The 19,485-nt window shown below is 31.6% G+C and overlaps 1 non-coding gene across 1 annotated transcript; it reads right to left on the reverse strand.

Moving 5' to 3' along the window:
• Window positions 1–14,176: 14,176 nt before the first annotated feature.
• Window positions 14,177–14,248, reverse strand: TRNAR-UCU. The gene has a single exon. It is a non-coding gene; the product is annotated as a tRNA-Arg (tRNA).
• Window positions 14,249–19,485: the final 5,237 nt, after the last annotated feature.

A 19,485-nucleotide genomic window follows, 5' to 3' on the forward strand; every position in this document is an offset into this window, starting at 1 on the left:
AAAAAAAGAAGTTGAAAAAATGGAATTATTTTTATTCAAACATCTCCTTTCCCTTTTGATTTGTCTACTTTCATTTTTGATTTTGAATACCGATACTAATTACATAAAATTTTTGTTTGTTTTCTATTTTCATTTTTGTGCAATTTCTTACTAGTATAGTAAGCGATTCCATAAATCTATGAACCCCTCGAAGCAAATTCAAGAATTTTTTATCTTATTATTAATCAAGAATTTCGTATATATCTAGACCGACCCTCACAAATTGCAAAAACTAATTTGTTAAGAATTAATCGAATTGAGGCTATAGCATCATCATTAGCTGGAATTGAAATATCAGCGAGGTCCGGGTCACTATTTGTATCAATTAAACAAATTGTTGGAATTTCCAAAGTTATACATTCTCGAAGAGCCGTATATTCTTCTTGTTGATCGACGATTATTACAATATCTGGTAAGCCCTTCATATATTTAATGCCGCCAAGATATGTTTCCAATTGAGCTAATTGTCTCTTCAATATAGCGGCATCTTTTTTTGGAAAACTATGAAATCTCCCCGTCTTTTGTTGCATTCTCAAGTCCCTGAACTTTTGAAGTCGTGTTTTTGTAGTATACCAATTCGTTAACATACCGCCGAGCCATTTTTTATTAACATAATGACACCGAGCTCTTATTGCAGCCCGCGCTACTGAATCAGCTGCTTTTTTTTTGTACCAACAATTAAGAATTGTTTTCCCCCACTTGCTGCATCAAAAACTAAATCACAAGATTCTGATAAAAACCGAGCAGTTCTAATAAGATTTGTAATATGAATACCCTTACGCTTTGCAGAAATATAAGGTGACATTTTAGGATTCCATTTTCTAGTACCGTGGCCAAAATGAACACCAGCTTCCATCATCTCTTCCAAAATTATGTTCCAATATCTTTTTGTCATTTATAATTATCCCCACACTTTTCTTTCATTTCCAAATAGAAATTAGATCAATTTTTTGAAATGAAAGAAAGAGACCCAGTATACTGAAATAGAAAAAAATAAGTGTTCCGAAGGAACCTTCTCTTCTACTGAAAATTTACCGTTGATAAAAAAAAGATCGGGCCATTTTTTCTATTTCATTTAATATGATTCGTTTATTTATTATGTTTCTTTTATTATACAAAATATATACAAAATAAAGTGACCGGAGATGAATACGACCTTAAGAATCATTATTTTAGGAATTCTTAAATCCTAGATTATTTTGATGTATCACATAAATTCTTTTTTTTGTTTCTGGGGTAATCTTGTTATATTGCCTTTGCTTTGAACGGTATATTATTCTTTTGAATCCAGTACCAACTGGCATCATTCCCCCTAAAACAACGTTCTCTTTCAAACCTTTCAACCAATCTATGCGACCCCGGAGAGCGGCTTTTGATAAAACTCTAGCAGTTTCTTGAAAACTTGCTTCAGATATGAAACTTTGAGTATTCAAAGATGTTTTTGTTATCCCCAATAATAGAACTCGATAGCAGATCGACTCTTCTAAGGAACGCCCAGCTCGTTCGGCCCGCAACAATCCAATTAGTTCGCCAGGCAAAAAAACATTAGACATTCCATCTTCTGAAACCAATACTTTTGATGTTATTTGACGCACAATAATTTCTATATGTCTATTATGAATGTGAACTCCCTGGGATCGATAAACTTTTCGAATTTGATTAACCAAAGAAATACGACTTTGCGCTATAGTTAGCTCAGCACTAATGAAGAATCCCCAAGGAATGCCAAGAATTCTTGTTATACGCTCATTCCAAGTATCCACTCTCTTTTCTAGGTTTATGGATATTGAATCAATCGAACGAACTTCCAATACCTGTTCTACTTTTGGAAGACCTTGTGTTATATCACCGGATCTCGATTTTTGATATATAAATGTAACTAATATATCTCCTTCAGAAAGTATTTCTCCATAATGACCATGAACAGTTGTTCCAGGAGTCGCCAAATAAGGGTTAGCCGATCTTATTCCTACAGAATCCATTTGAACAGTTAGAATTTGACCCGATTTAAGGTGTGGTTCATTTTTCGTTTGAACTATACATACATTTTCGCAAATAAATTGACCAAGACTTATTATGGGAAACGTTTTTTTTTTCACAATAATTATGATGGAAAAAATGCCAATTCAAATAGAATGGATTTAAAAGGATGTTACTAGATAGATCAGATTTATAAATGATCTCGTTTTCGTCTATTAAATAATATTTTAATACTTGAAAAGTTTCTTTTAATTTTTCAAGTTGCCCGTTTTTATTTATCGAGATCTGATTATTAGTAATTAAAAGGTAAAAATAAAAATGGGCAACTTGAAGGGCTATTCCTAAAGGACCTAACGAATTTTGAATTGGAATCAGAGGATCTCTTTGAATTGGATTTATTTCTTCTTTTATCCCATTCTATGCAAAAAGAACCGATTGTATGGGAAATACTTCAAGAAGTTATGTAGGGACATCCCGTATTGCTAAATAGAGCACCTACTCTGCATAGATTAGGTATACAGGCATTCCAACCCATTTTAGTAGAGGGGCGTGCTATTTGTTTGCATCCATTAGTTTGTAAGGGATTCAATGCAGACTTTGATGGCGATCAAATGGCTGTTCATGTGCCTTTATCCTTAGAAGCTCAAGCAGAAGCACGTTTACTTATGTTTTCTCATACAAACCTCTTGTCTCCAGCTATCGCGGATCCAATTTCTGTACCAACTCAAGATATGCTTATTGGACTTTACATATTAACGAATGGGAATCGTTGAGGTATTTCTTCAAATAGGTATAATCCACGTAATTGCAGAAATTTGAAAAATGAAAGAATTCCTCAAAAAAACTATAAGTATTTGAAAAAAAAAGAACCTTTTTTTTGGAATTCCTATGATGCAATTGGAGCTTATCAACAGAAAAGAATAACCTTCGATAGTCCTTTGTGGCTCCGGTGGCGACTAGATCTACGCATTATTTCGTCAAGAGAAGTTCCTATCGAAGTTCACTATGAATCTTTAGGCACCTATCATGAAATTTATGGGCATTATCTAGTAGTAAGAAGTACAAAAAAACAAATTCGTTCTATCTACATTCGAACCAACGTAGGTCATATTTCTTTTTATCGAGAAATCGAAGAAGCTGTACAAGGTTTTTGCCGAGCCTATTCATATGGTATCTAATCATATAGATGGTTGTATCTAAGATAAACAAATTTATGATACTGGTGTAAATTCAAATCTTCATGATTTAACATTTAACAAGGATCTTAGTTTTTTAATTTCTCAATTTCTACACAAATTAAGATAAAGAAAAGGCAGTTTTTCAATCATTGACTCAAATCCATTGTTGAACTGAATGAATCCCACTGAGTGGAATAGGGAGGTACTTATGGCAGAACGGACCAATCTAATGTTTCACAATAAAGTGATAGGTGGAACTACCATTAAACGACTTATTAGCAGATTAATAGATCACTTCGGAATGGCATATACATCACATATCCTGGATCAAGTCAAGACTCTGGGATTCCGCCAAGCTATGGCTACATCCATTTCATTAGGAATTGATGACCTTTTAACAATACCTTCGAAAGGATGGCTAGTCCGAGATGCTGAACACCAAAATTTGATTTTGGAAAAACAGCATCATTATGGAAATGTACATGCAGTAGAAAAATTACGCCAATCCATTGAGATATGGTATGCTACAAGTGAATATTTTCGACAAGAAATGAATCCTAATTTTAGAATGACCGATCCTTTTAATCCAGTCCATATAATGTCCTTTTCGGGAGCTAGAGGAAATGCATCTCAAGTACACCAATTAGTAGGTATGAGAGGATTAATGTCGGATCCACAAGGACAAATGATTGATTTACCTATTCAAAGCAATTTACGCGAAGGGCTATCTTTAACAGAATATATAATTTCTTGCTACGGAGCTCGTAAAGGGGTTGTAGATACTGCTGTACGAACATCAGATGCTGGATATCTTACACGTAGACTTGTTGAAGTGGTTCAACATATTGTTATACGTCGAACAGATTGTGGTACCATTCGAGGAATTTCAGTAAATACCCAGAATGAAACGATGCCGGAAAGTAGTTGGACACAAACATTAATTGGTCGTGTATTAGCAGACGATATATACAGAGGTTCACGATCAATTGCCATTAGAAATCAAGATATTGGAATTGGACTTTTCAATCGATTGAAAACCTTTCAAACACAACCAATATCTATACGAACTCCTTTTACCTGTAGGAATACATCTTGGATCTGTCGATTGTGTTATGGTCAAAGTCCTACTCAAGGTCACTTGGTGGAATTAGGAGAAGCTGTAGGTATTATTGCGGGCCAATCCATTGGAGAACCGGGCACTCAATTAACATTAAGAACTTTTCATACTGGCGGAGTATTCACAGGGGGGACTGCCGAACAGGTGCGAGCACCTTATAATGGAAAAATTAAATTCAATGAGGATTTGGTTCATCCTACACGTACACGTCACGGGCATCCTGCTTTTCTATGTTATATAGACTTGGATGTTAGTATTGAAAATGGTGACATTATACATAATGTGACTATTCCACCAAAAAGTTTTCTATTAGTTCAAAATAATCAATATGTAAAATCAGAACAAGTGATTGCCGAGATTCTCGCAGGAACATATACTTTTAATTTAAAAGAAAAAGTTCGAAAACATGTTTATTCTGACTTAGAAGGAGAAATGCATTGGAGTACGGATGTGTATCATGCATCAGAATTTAAATATAGTAATGTCCATATCTTACCAAAAACAAGTCATTTATGGATTTTATCAGGAAAATCAGACAGATCCGCTTCAGTCTCTTTTTCAACCCGAAAAGATCAAGATCAATTGAACATTCATTATCTTTCTACAGGAGAAAGAGATATTTGTAACCATTTAGCAAGTAATAATAAAGTAAGACATAATTTGTTTCGTTTCACTCCTTCTGAAAAAAAAGAAAGAAGGATTTCAGATTATTCAAAAAATAATCAAATCCTATGTAAAGATCATTGTCATTTTACACATCCTGCTATTTTTCACGATACTACGGATTTATTAGCAAAGAGGCGGAGAAATCGATTCATTATTCCATTTCAATTCCAATCGATTCAAGAACGAGACAAAGCACTAATGTTAGCTTCCAGTATCTCGATTGAAATACCAATCCATGGTATTTTTCGTAGAAATAGTATTTTTTCTTATTTCGATGATCCTCAATACCGAACACAGAGCTCGGGTATTACTAAATATAGGACTATTCATATAAATTACATTTTTAAAAAAGAGGATTTTTTAATCGAGTATCCAGGAATTCAAGAATTTAAGACAAAATACCAAATTAAAGTAGATCAATTTTTTTTCATTCCCGAAGAAGTGTATATTTTACCAGAATTTTCTTCCATAATGGTACGGAACAATAGTATTATTGAAGTAGATACACCAATCACTGTAAATATAAGAAGTCAAGTAAGCGGGTTGGTTCGATTGGAGAAAAAAAAAAGATTCAATTAAAAATATTTTCCGGGAATATCTATTTTCCCGGAGAAATGGATAAGATATCCCGGCACAGTGCCATGTTGATACCACCGAGAACGGTAAAAAAAAATTCAAAAGGATCAAAAAAAAATTCAAAATTGGATCTATGCTCAATGGATCACAATTATGAAAAAAAAGTATTTCGTTTTGGTTCGACCGGTCATTTTATATGAAATAGAAGATAGGATCAATTTAATCCAATTTTTTTCCCAAGATATGTTACAAGAAAGAGATAATTTGGAACTTCAAATTATTCATTATATTCTTTCTGGAAATGGAAAATCAATTTGGGGAATTTCTAATTCTAATACAAGTATTCAATTAGTTCGGACTTGTTTAGTCTTAAATTGGGATCAAGACAAAAAATTGTCTTCTATCAAAAAAGGGCATGCTTCTTTTGTTGAACTAAGTATAAAAGGTTTGGTTAGATATTTCTTAAAAATGGACTTAGGAAAATCCCATATTTCATATATAAGAAAAAGGAAAGATCCGCTCGGTTCAAGATTTATCTTGGATAATGAGTCGGACTGGACCAACATCAATCCATTTTTTTTTATAGATCCAAGGGAAAAAGTTCAACAATCACTTAGTCAAAATCATGGAACTATTCATATGTTGTTGAATAGAAATGAGAAATGCCGATCTTTAATAATTTTGTCATCATCGAATTGTTTTCAAATACGATCATTCCACGATGGAAAATATTACAATGGGATAAAAGAAGAAATAAATCCAATTCAAAGAGATCCTCTGATTCCAATTCAAAATTCGTTAGGTCCTTTAGGAATAGCCCTTCAAGTTGCCCATTTTTATTTTTACCTTTTAATTACTAATAATCAGATCTCGATAAATAAAAACGGGCAACTTGACAAATTAAAAGAAACTTTTCAAGTATTAAAATATTATTTAATAGACGAAAACGAGATCATTTATAAATCTGATCTATCTAGTAACATCCTTTTAAATCCATTCTATTTGAATTGGCATTTTTTCCATCATAATTATTGTGAAAAAAAAACGTTTCCCATAATAAGTCTTGGTCAATTTATTTGCGAAAATGTATGTATAGTTCAAACGAAAAATGAACCACACCTTAAATCGGGTCAAATTCTAACTGTTCAAATGGATTCTGTAGGAATAAGATCGGCTAACCCTTATTTGGCGACTCCTGGAACAACTGTTCATGGTCATTATGGAGAAATACTTTCTGAAGGAGATATATTAGTTACATTTATATATCAAAAATCAAGATCAGGTGATATAACACAAGGTCTTCCAAAAGTAGAACAGGTATTGGAAGTTCGTTCGATTGATTCAATATCCATAAACCTAGAAAAGAGAGTGGATACTTGGAATGGGCGTATAACAAGAATTCTTGGCATTCCTTGGGGATTCTTCATTAGTACTGAGCTAACTATAGCGCAAAGTCATATTTCTTTGGTTAATCAAATTCAAAAAGTTTATCGATCCCAGGGAGTTCACATTCATAATAGACATATAGAAATTATTGTGCGTCAAATAACATCAAAAGTATTGGTTTCAGAAGATGGAATGTCTAATGTTTTTTTGCCTGGCGAACTAATTGGATTGTTGCGGGCCGAACGAGCTGGGCGTTCCTTAGAAGAGTCGATCTGCTATCGAGTTCTATTATTGGGGATAACAAAAACATCTTTGAATACTCAAAGCTTCATATCTGAAGCAAGTTTTCAAGAAACTGCTAGAGTTTTATCAAAAGCCGCTCTCCGGGGTCGCATAGATTGGTTGAAAGGTCTGAAAGAGAACATTGTTTTAGGGGGAATGATGCCAGTTGGTACTGGATTCAAAAGAATAATATACCGTTCAAAGCAAAGGCAATATAACAAGATTACCCCGGAAACAAAAAAAAGAATTTATGTGATACATCAAAATAATCTAGGATTTAAGAATTCCTAAAATAATGATTCTTAAGGTCTTATTCATCTCCGGTCACTTTATTTTGTATATATTTTGTATAATAAAAGAAACATAATAAATAAACGAATCATATTAAATGAAATAGAAAAAATGGCCCGATCTTTTTTTTATCAACGGCAAATTTTCAGTAGAAGAGAAGGTTCCTTCGGAACACTTATTTTTTTCTATTTCAGTATACTGGGTCTCTTTCTTTCATTTCAAAAAATTGATCTAATTTCTATTTGGAAATGAAAGAAAAGTGTGGGGATAATTATAAATGACAAAAAGATATTGGAATATAATTTTGGAAGAGATGATGGAAGCTGGTGTTCATTTTGGCCACGGTACTAGAAAATGGAATCCTAAAATGTCACCTTATATTTCTACAAAGCGTAAGGGTATTCATATTACAAATCTTATTAGAACTGCTCGGTTTTTATCAGAATCTTGTGATTTAGTTTTTGATGCAGCAAGTGGGGGAAAACAATTCTTAATTGTTGGTACAAAAAAAAAAGCAGCTGATTCAGTAGCGCGGGTTGCAATAAGAGCTCGGTGTCATTATGTTAATAAAAAATGGCTCGGCGGTATGTTAACGAATTGGTATACTACAAAAACACGACTTCAAAAGTTCAGGGACTTGAGAATGCAACAAAAGATGGGGAGATTTCATAGTTTTCCAAAAAAAGATGCCGCTATATTGAAGAGACAATTAGCTCAATTGGAAACATATCTTGGCGGCATTAAATATATGAAGGGCTTACCAGATATTGTAATAATCGTCGATCAACAAGAAGAATATACGGCTCTTCGAGAATGTATAACTTTGGAAATTCCAACAATTTGTTTAATTGATACAAATAGTGACCCGGACCTCGCTGATATTTCAATTCCAGCTAATGATGATGCTATAGCCTCAATTCGATTAATTCTTAACAAATTAGTTTTTGCAATTTGTGAGGGTCGGTCTAGATATATACGAAATTCTTGATTAATAATAAGATAAAAAATTCTTGAATTTGCTTCGAGGGGTTCATAGATTTATGGAATCGTTTACTATACTAGTAAGAAATTGCACAAAAATGAAAATAGAAAACAAACAAAAATTTTATGTAATTAGTATCGGTATTCAAAATCAAAAATGAAAGTAGACAAATCAAAAGGGAAAGGAGATGTTTGAATAAAAATAATTCCCTTTTTTCAACTTCTTTTTTTAGAGGACAGAACAATATGAATGTTTTATTATGCTCTATCAACACATTAAAAAGATTATACGATATATCTGCTGTGGAAGTAGGTCAACATTTCTATTGGCAAATAGGGGGTTTCCTAGTACATGTCCAAGTACTTATTACTTCTTGGGTTGTAATTGCTATCTTATTGGTTTCAGCCATTCTAGTTATTCGAAATCTGCAAACCATTCCCACTTTCGGTCAGAATTTATTTGAATATGTTCTTGAATTCATTCGAGACGTGAGCAAAACTCAGATTGGAGAAGAATATGGTCCGTGGGTTCCTTTTATTGGAACTTTGTTTCTATTTATTTTTGTTTCTAATTGGTCAGGGGCTCTTTTACCTTGGAAAATCATCCAATTACCTCATGGGGAGTTAGCTGCACCCACAAATGATATAAATACTACCGTTGCATTAGCTTTACTTACATCAGTTGCATATTTCTATGCGGGTCTTTCAAAAAAAGGATTAGCTTATTTTAGTAAATACATCCAACCAACTCCAATCCTTTTACCGATTAACATATTAGAAGATTTCACAAAACCCTTATCCCTTAGTTTTCGACTTTTCGGAAATATATTAGTTGATGAATTAGTAGTTGTTGTTCTTGTTTCTTTAGTACCTTTAGTAGTTCCTATACCTGTCATGTTCCTTGGATTATTCACAAGCGGTATTCAAGCTCTCATTTTTGCTACTTTAGTTGTGGCTTATATAGGTGAATCCATTGAAGGCCATCATTGACTAGTTTTCTCAAAAATAGTCTTTTTTGTTTAGCTTGCCACACATATATTGTGGCTCAATAGAATCTACAAAATAAACATCTATCTATAGATATATAGATAGATATAGATAGATCTATTCGATTAGTATATATTAGTTTGGATATTCAAAAAAAATGAATAGCTAGAATTAGAATTCTGTATGATATTTACGTTTACAATGTGTGATAAAAAGATACTATATAGAATGTTAGTAGATTCTCGTTTGATTCACATTTAATTCAACGATTGATCAAAAGATAATTAAAAACATTTAGATCACCCAATTTCCTATATTTCTTTGAAACATTAATGAAATCGAATGAATTTATTTAGATTGATTGTATCCATATGGGATAAGAGAATAAGAAAAGAAGGAAGGGGAGCTTAAAAAAAAACATGATAAAAAAAATAGAAGTGAGGGGATCAGTCAAGGTTTTTTAGGTTTCAAAGAATGAATTTCAATTTCGATTGAATCTAAAACACAAAGAAAATTAGTTTACAGCATAGAAGAAACCTATGTATATGTGATATGATATTATAGATGAACTAGTTTTATATGAACTAACCATATATCTGAAATAACTAATCTTTTCTATATAAAAAAGGCCTCGCTATTACTGTCAATTTCTATAGGGATAGAAAAGCAAAGTCCTTGCGTTTCAGCTCTAATTGTGAATTGAAAATTAAAAAACTAAAGAAATTGTATAAAAAAACGAAGAATTCAAAGAATGATTCCAAAATTAAGGTAAGAGAAGAACAAAGATTATACAGATTCACCCCCAAAACTATGTAGTTCGAGACGAAAAAAGAAATCTCGAAGTAATTCGTTTAATAACTATTATTTTCAATTTTTAATTCTTATTTTTATTAATTACTTTAACTGAAAAAGTCTTGGTAATTGAAAAATGAAGTCAGAATTTATTAGTCGATTATATCATTAACTATTTCTTTCTTTTATATGTAGGTTACGAGGAAATTCTCATGAATCCAATTATTTCTGCCGCTTCTGTTATTGCTGCTGGATTGGCCGTAGGGCTTGCTTCTATTGGACCTGGGGTTGGTCAAGGTACTGCTGCAGGGCAAGCTGTAGAGGGGATTGCACGACAACCAGAGGCAGAGGGAAAAATACGGGGTACTTTATTACTTAGTCTGGCTTTTATGGAAGCTTTAACAATTTACGGGCTGGTTGTAGCATTAGCACTTTTATTTGCTAATCCTTTTGTTTAATCCTAAAAAGATAAAAATACATATGTGGACTTCCTTTTTCGAATTATATTAATAATTCACTCCTACAATTCTTTATCTGTTCGGATAAGAACACAGGAGAAGGACTAATTGAAAGGTATTCACATACTTTTTCACCCTCTTTCTTCTTTTTGTTTAGTCCAATGAACCCCTCTTTTATTTCTTTTAAGATAATTTTTTGAAAGTGTTCAAACTAGATAGATTTTGCAATTGATAAAAGAACTGGTATCTAATTCTAAGAAGTATCATTCTTTTAGGGAATCTTCCAATTGATTGACCAATCTAAATTATATCAAATTCTATAATTATATATTCCAATTAGATTATTATATTATCTATCTAATAGGAATATTAGAAAGATAATTAGTCTATTCATAAGAGGAGATGAGATCATATGAAAAATATAACCGATTCTTTCCTTTGTTTGGGCTCCTGGCCATCCGCCGGAAGTTTCGTGTTTAATACCGATATTTTAGCAACAAATCCAATAAATCTTAGTGTAGTGTTAGGTCTACTAGTTTTTTTTGGAAAGGGAGTGTGTGCGAGTTGTTTATTTCAAAGAATAAATTGGATTTAACCAAACTGCACTTTTTAGTTTAGTTAGAATTAAGAAAATGTGCAGAATCCCGCGAATTACTTCTGAATTCATTTTCTTTTTTGAATAAATTAAGAAAAATCTTAAAGAACCATAGCATTTCGCGCTTTATTGGTAATCCACTTTGATTCTCTATTTACCAAAATTTTGGACTATTACCATGGTTAAAAAGAGTTTGAAGTCTATACGCAGTGTAGTACTCTTTCTACCGCTATATTAATACAGAAAGGAAACGGTTTCAAAAAAATTATTCGATTTTTTTTCGATATAAAACACTCATGTCGATAAAAAAAATGGCTTGAATCCTATTTATGGCGAGAAATAAAAAACGGGTGAATTTAAACCTCCCCTTTGTACGATGCGTAATCGATGGATGACCTATGTATAAATTCAAAAGAAGTCTTTGGATTTGAATAAAAAAACAACTTTGTTGACATATATTTGTTTGGTCAAAAGAGTCCTCCGAATATTCTAGTCTTATATTGGTAATTGTTTTCACTTTGAATAGAGAAGAGAGGATAGGCTCATTACATAAAAAATTGGTAAATTTCGATAAGTAATTGAGTGTGAGAGCCAAATGAATCGAAAGATTCATGTTTGGTTCGGGAAGAGATCATAGACATTTTGAAATGGATGGAAAGAGAGTCTACTTTCATTACGTGATTTATTAGATAATCGAAAACAGAAAATCTGGAGAACTATTCGAAACTCAGAAGAATTACAGGAAAACGCCATTGAACAGCTCGAAAAAGCCCAGGCCCGCTTAAGGAAAGTTGAAACAGAAGCAGATCTGTTTCGGGTGAATGGCTATTCTGAGATCAAACGAGAAAAATTGAATTTAATTAATTCAATTTATACGACTTTGGAACAATTAGAAAATTACAAAAATGAAGCTATTGATTTTGAACAACAAAGAGTTATTAATCAAGTTCGACAGCGGGTTTTACAACAAGCCTTACAGGGAGCTCTAGGAACTCTAAATAGTTGCTTGAACAACGAGTTACATTTACGTACTGTTAGTGCTAATATTGGCATGTTTGGGATGATGAAATAAAAAAATAACTGATTAGGCTTTCTATTATACAATAGAGTATAGGCATCATTTTTTTCTTATAAAAAATAAATTTAAGATATTTTCATGGTAACCATTCGTGCAGATGAAATTAGTAAAATATCCGTGAACGCATTGAGCAATATAATACAGAAGTAAAAATTGTAAATACTGGTACCGTACTTCAAGTAGGCGATGGTATTGCTCGTATTTATGGTCTTGATGAAGTAATGGCGGGTGAATTGGTGGAATTTGAAGAAGGTACTATAGGCATTGCTTTGAATTTGGAATCAAAAAATGTTGGTGTTGTATTAATGGGTGATGGTTTGCTGATACAAGAGGGAAGTTCAGTAAAAGCAACAGGAAGAATTGCTCAGATACTGTAAGTGAAGCTTATTTGAGTCGTGTTATAAATGCCCTGGCTAAACCAATTGACGGTCGAGGAGAAATTTCAGCTTCGGAATCTCGATTAATAGAATCTCCCGCTCCCGGTATTATTTCAAGACGTTCGGTATATGAGCCTCTCCAAACAGGACTTATTGCTATTGATTCGATGATCCCCATAGGACGGGCCAGCGAGAATTAATTATTGGAGATAGACAAACAGGTAAAACAGCAGTAGCCACAAATACAATTCTCAATCAACAGGGACAAAATGTAATATGTGTTTATGTAGCTGTTGGTCAAAAAGCATCTTCTGTGGCTCAAGTGGTGACTACCTTACAAGAAAGAGGAGCAATGGAATACACTATTGTAGTAGCTGAAACACGGATTCTCCAGCTACATTACAATACCTCGCGCCTTATACAGGAGCAGCTCTGGCTGAATATTTTATGTACCGTGAACGTCACACTTTAATCATTTATGACGATCTCTCCAAACAAGCACAGGCTTATCGGAAATGTCTCTTCTATTACGAAGACCACCAGGTCGCGAAGCTTATCCAGGGGATGTTTTTTATTTACATTCGCGTCTTTTGGAAAGAGCCGCTAAATTAAGTTCTCAGTTAGGCGAAGGAAGTATGACTGCTTTACCAATAGTTGAAACTCAATCGGGAGATGTTTCAGCTTATATTCCTACGAATGTAATTTCCATTACAGATGGCCAAATATTCTTATCGGCCGATCTATTCAATGCTGGAATAAGACCCGCTATTAATGTTGGTATTTCAGTTTCCAGAGTTGGATCGACGGCTCAAATCAAAGCCATGAAACAAGTAGCTGGTAAATTAAAATTGGAATTAGCACAATTCGCAGAATTAGAAGCTTTTGCACAATTCGCTTCTGATCTAGATAAAGCTACTCAAAATCAATTAGCAAGAGGTCAACGATTGCGCGAGTTGCTTAAACAATCCCAATCAGCTCCTCTTACTATGGAAGAACAGATAGTAACTATTTATACCGGAACGAATGGTTATCTTGATTCATTAGAAATTGGACAGGTAAGGAAATTTCTTGTTGAGTTACGTGCTTACTTAAAGACGAATAAACCTCAATTCAAAGAAATCATATCTTCTACCAAGACATTCACTGGGGAAGCAGAAGCCCTTTTAAAGGACGCTATTAAAGAACAGATGGAACTCTTTTTATTCCAGGAACAAGTAGAAAAAAATTGATGAATCATTAAATAATTTTGTAATTCAATTTTCCAATTTTTATAATTAGTATCTTTTAATATGTTTTTATTTCATTTGAATATTATATATAATGAATTCGAATCAAAATGTAATAAATCAAAAAAAATAGAAGGACAAGGTTGAAATTAGATATGCAAACAACTTGCGTCCAATAGGATTTGAACCTATACCTAAGGTTTAGAAGACCTCTGTCCTATCCATTAGACAATGGACGCTTCTATTTTATATTTGATTCTTTAACCTTTTTAACTAAACCTTATTAAAAAGATTAAAGAATCAAACAAATATAAAGAATTCTAGAAATTATAAAAATAAAATAAATCAAATATTTAGAATAAAAGAAAAAAAAAATAAAAAAGAAAAATCAATTGAATATAATTGAATATATATAACTAAAACTAAATTAAGAAATGAAAATGAAGAATTGACAAATTCTTTAAGAATTCTAGATTCATTCTCGAAGAAAAAAGATAGATTTAAATAGAATAAAATAGAAGCGGGTAGCGGGAATCGAACCCGCATCGTTAGCTTGGAAGGCTAAGGGTTATAGTCGACGTTGATTCATCATTTTGATTTAACGTCTCTAATTCAAAACTGAACGTGAAACTTTTGTTTCATTCGGCTCCTTTACGGAATGAAGAGATGGACAATAAAAAAAATTGACCCATAACATCTATGTCAGCCTTTTTGTATGAATAGGTTTCAAATATCTTGCTTTTTAGATGATCCCTCTAGAAGAGCAATATTCTAACAATCTATGTTTTTTTTCTAGTTACTTCGTTCTCTATTTCTATTTCAGAAAATCTTTAGGAAAAGAAGAAAATTTCCGTCGAGCTAAAACTCAATTTGTCAAATTCGATTTGATTCTTCTTGTATACAAATTACAATAATGTATATTATACCGCAAATAATTCATCGAGGGGTATAAAGGAGTCCCTTTAAGTAAAAAATAAAGTTTTTGATCAACATATGAATCAAATGGGGGATCGCTTAACTTTTGGGGGGTCCTTGAAACGAATCGCACTTTTACCACTAAACTATACCCGCTACAATATCATTATTGTATCTTTTGTTGAACAAAGCAATCAGACAAAATAAAGAAATGGGGGGCATAATATTCTAATAAGTCGAGTATTGACATGTTTCATTAGAGAATCTTCTAATGAAATTTGAAAAACGGGATAATTTTCATTTTTTTATTTTGCTGAAGGTTATATATATATATATATATATACAATTTACTTTACCAGAAAAAAGAGAGGGAGTAAGAAAAGAGAACATTTTTATATTATCTTATTTTGGTTTTATCTCATAGGAATCTATCCGTATCTCTTATTTTTTTTTAATTACAAATATTTTTTTTCGAATAAAATATATTCAAATAAAGAATTTTTCTTCAATATTCATGGGAATAAAAGAAAAAGAGCCCGACTAGGTACTGGCCGGGCTCATTGGCTGTATAAAAAGAAAAAAAGAAAACTAAAATATATAGAATAATAAAAAAAAGATAGATAAGATAAAAAAGAATAAAAAAAAAGCAAGTCTCTTTTTTTTTAAGCTCCCTTTTTGTTCTTCTTGTTTATGTGATATAACATAAACAAAGTAATTCTTTTTTTTTTTTCAATTGGGGAGAGATGGCTGAGTGGACTATAGCGTCGGATTGCTAATCCGTTGTACAAATTCTTGTACCGAGGGTTCGAATCCCTCTCTTTCCGTTGATAATTTGGTATTTTTTTTGAACTTGTTTTTTTTTATTTACTAGTTAAAGATGTTAAAATAGAGAAAATCCTAAAAATATTTCAAAATTCCGCACAAGCAAGAAAACACAGAATCCACTTTTTTCTTATTCTATTCTTCACGTCCTGGATTACGTCCTGGATCGTTAGATAGGAATCCGAAGATGAAAAGAGAAACGAAAAAGATCGCTACCGTATAAACAAAAAGTTTTAGAGTAAGCATTATGAAATCTCCAAGATAATTAAAAAACGACAAAGAAAGAGAATAGATTCTCTTATATTACAACATATTTTGTTTCTTTTAATACTAAGATACTAAGTTTCTAAAAAATGAAGTTTTTTTAGGATATGAGGAGATATATATATATGAGTTTCGAAAATGAATTGATAGTAAGAGTAGATTATTTTATTACAAATTATCAATAATTCTTTTGGCCAAAAATCCTTTTTTTCTGTAATCTAGGTATTCGATTGGTGAGGGGTTCCAATCGAATAATCGGATTAGGTTTTTTCAATTCAAAAAACGTAAATGATGAGAAGGTCCCTTTTTTTCCTATATATTGAAAAATTTCAATATTGGAATCCAGAAGTCACACTGTAAGACTTATCTGATCTTATAAATTGTTAAAATATTCGAGTTTTAGTTTTCTGAAAATTCTGAATTTTTTTACGACATTATTCAAATTAAAAATATCATCGAAAACTTACAGCAGCTTGCCAAACAAAAGCTAAAAGAAAAAATAGTACGGGTATTACTGGCATAATATCCACAATTGGATTCAAGAAAGCATAGGCTTCGGGCAATTTCTCCAAAAAAAAACTACTGGAATAAAGGACGGAGTGAATACAAATACAAATCCAACTAAAGATATTAAGCATAACAAACATTTTGTTCTTTAAAAAAAATAAAAGTTATTTTTGTTTTTTTTTTCATTCTAATTTTCAATTTTATTGCATTATATACATAATACAATAAAAAGGAAAATAAAGAGTTATGAATAAAAGTAAAAAAATGAATCAAATAAGATAAGAATCTCGAGAATCCTTCTTTTATTTGAACTTTTCCAGTTTCAAAATATTTTTTATTCTGAAATCAAAAAAATTGAAGAAATCATACTTCCTTCTATATAATATCTTAATTGAATTGTATGTAATGATCAATAAATTTAGTTTTATCCTATCTATCTATATCCATTTATAGATATAGATAGATATGTAGATACGCATATAAAATACTAGTCGCAAAATTTTTTTTTATAGAAATTTTTGAACTGGAATTGACGAACAACCAATATCAATAATAGTCTTTATTAATGTAAAATGGAAAATGGGGCGTGGCCAAGCGGTAAGGCAACGGGTTTTGGTCCCGCTATTCGGAGGTTCGAATCCTTCCGTCCCAGAGCATATCTATTTAGGATGTATATCATATTTGAATACAGATTGTATCGCATAATTAAAAGGGACCCTCCTTTTTTTGAAAAAAAAATTACCATTTTTCTACTTTACAAATTATAAAAATAGAATAGAGTAGAAAATATATTGCTAGAATATCAAGTTCATTTTCATTTATGTCTTTACTTTTAAAAAGGTTTTCATTATATATAAGAAAAACCGAAACGTAAAAAAAAGGATAGATTCTTATGTAGCGAATGAATCAATCACTATTCACGATTCGATAATTACATACTGGATCTAAGCTAAGGGAATGTTAGAGTAAAACTTCGTTTGAAACGATGTGGTAAAAAGCAACGTGCGGCTTGAAAGACATGATTAAATTAGGGGTGGATTTTGATATCCGCCATTTTTTCTAGTATTTTACAAACGAACATGATCTTGACTTGACATCATTTGTTCTGTTCCACTAGACCCCTTTTTTTGTTTTTGGGACAGGAAAGGGATTAATGATGTAAATAGTACATGATGGAACTCGAATTTATTCATTTCTCGGGAGCAAGTATCTAAAATTTAATAAATTCTAAAAAGTTAATAAGTCTGTTTATTTTATAAAAATAGAAAGGATCTTATTTCAGCCAGGTTCAAAAAAAATGGTTGAAATTTGTAAAATTGCTTTTTTATCAAAAAGTTTATCCGCAGGAATTAACTTTTTTTATGATTCTTTCAGAGAAAAACAGGTATGTTGCTCCCATTTTTTAAAAAATTGAAGATTCCCGGAGTAATGTCTAAACCCAAAGATTCAAAGAAAAGCTAAAAAATCAGGGAATTAAGGAAATACCATTTTCAAATTGTATCATCAATTCTATTATCAAAAATTTTAGAAAAAAGAAATGAATGATAAAGAAACGAAATACGGGCAAGAAAGAGGAGTAGAGACCACTCAATAAATGAAATAGCTGCTGCTTGGTTTTCTTTTTAGTTTTTTGAGAATTTTTCAAATTGAGTGTTATGGAGGTACAAATAGGAAGAGTTTTTTTTTTCAGAAAGAAAATACGAAAGAAAAATACTTCAGTCATTGTTTAATTGATTTGATGATTTTATTGCTCTATTTTACATCATAATTTTCGAAATACATAGAATTTTTGATATTCTCGAGCCGTACGGGGATAAAAATTTCCTGTACGTTTGGAGGGGGGGTATCTATATCTATCCCAAAGAGCTGTTTATCGAATTGTTGCTAAGGGATGTTCGACCCCAAAGAGAGGGAAGATATCTTCAGAAAGTGGATCCTATAAAGAATTAAACCTATTTCAATATTCCTGTTATTCTTTCATTTCCTTGACAAGGGGCGCTTAACCTACAGGAACTGTTCAGCATATTTCAAAAAAGGCAGGTGTTTTTATAGAACTTAGCTCGAATCAACAAACGAAATTCAATTAATGAAATCAAAAAGGGGGTGTAGATTATTTGTATATAGATTTACAAAACTCCCCGCTCTCTTGTTATATTCATACTTCATTTTTTTATTTCTTGTTGTTTATATAGAATCATAGAATGCAATTTTATATAGTCAGACAATTCATGAAATTTTCATAAATCTTCAAAAAAAATGAAAAATTGTATAGAGATAAAAGAGAGAATATAGGAAAAAAAGAGTAACTAAATATAGTAATTGGACTTTTAAATAGATTCCCCCCTATGAGGTGATTTTTTTATTTCATATTTCTTCTTATTTTATTGTTATTTCTTTTTAATATTGACTCGCTCTTTATTTTTTTCAGTTATTAATTCTAGTTATTTGATTTATATACTTTTTTTTGATAGTAAATAAATGAGATAGAATATTCAAAATGGAATATTTCTATTATTTGATTTTTCATCCAATGACTATACATTTTTTTTTATGGAAATACAGGAAAAAACTCTATGGAAAAATGGTGGTTCAATTCTAAGTTACTTAATAGGAAGTTCGAATACAGGTGTGAATTAAGTAAATCAATGGAGAGTCTTGGTCCTATTGAGAATACCAGTCTAAGCGAAGAACCCAAAATTTAACTGATATAGATAAAAAAATTCAGAGGTGGGATGATCGTGATAATTCTAGTTATAATTCTTTTGATTATTTAGTAGGTGTCGATAACATACAGGATTTCCTATCTGATAAAACTTTTTTAGTTAGGGATAATAAGAAGAACAGTTATTCCATATATTTAGATATTGAAAATAAAACTTTGGAGATTAACAACAATCATTCTTTTCTAAGGGTTTTTTCTAGCTATCTGAATACTGTTATTAAGAGTGATTACGATCATTCCATGTAT

The sequence above is a fragment of the Vigna unguiculata genome, unplaced genomic scaffold (genome assembly GCF_004118075.2).
Source record: "Vigna unguiculata cultivar IT97K-499-35 unplaced genomic scaffold, ASM411807v1 contig_518, whole genome shotgun sequence".
Classification (NCBI taxonomy): domain Eukaryota; kingdom Viridiplantae; phylum Streptophyta; class Magnoliopsida; order Fabales; family Fabaceae; genus Vigna; species Vigna unguiculata.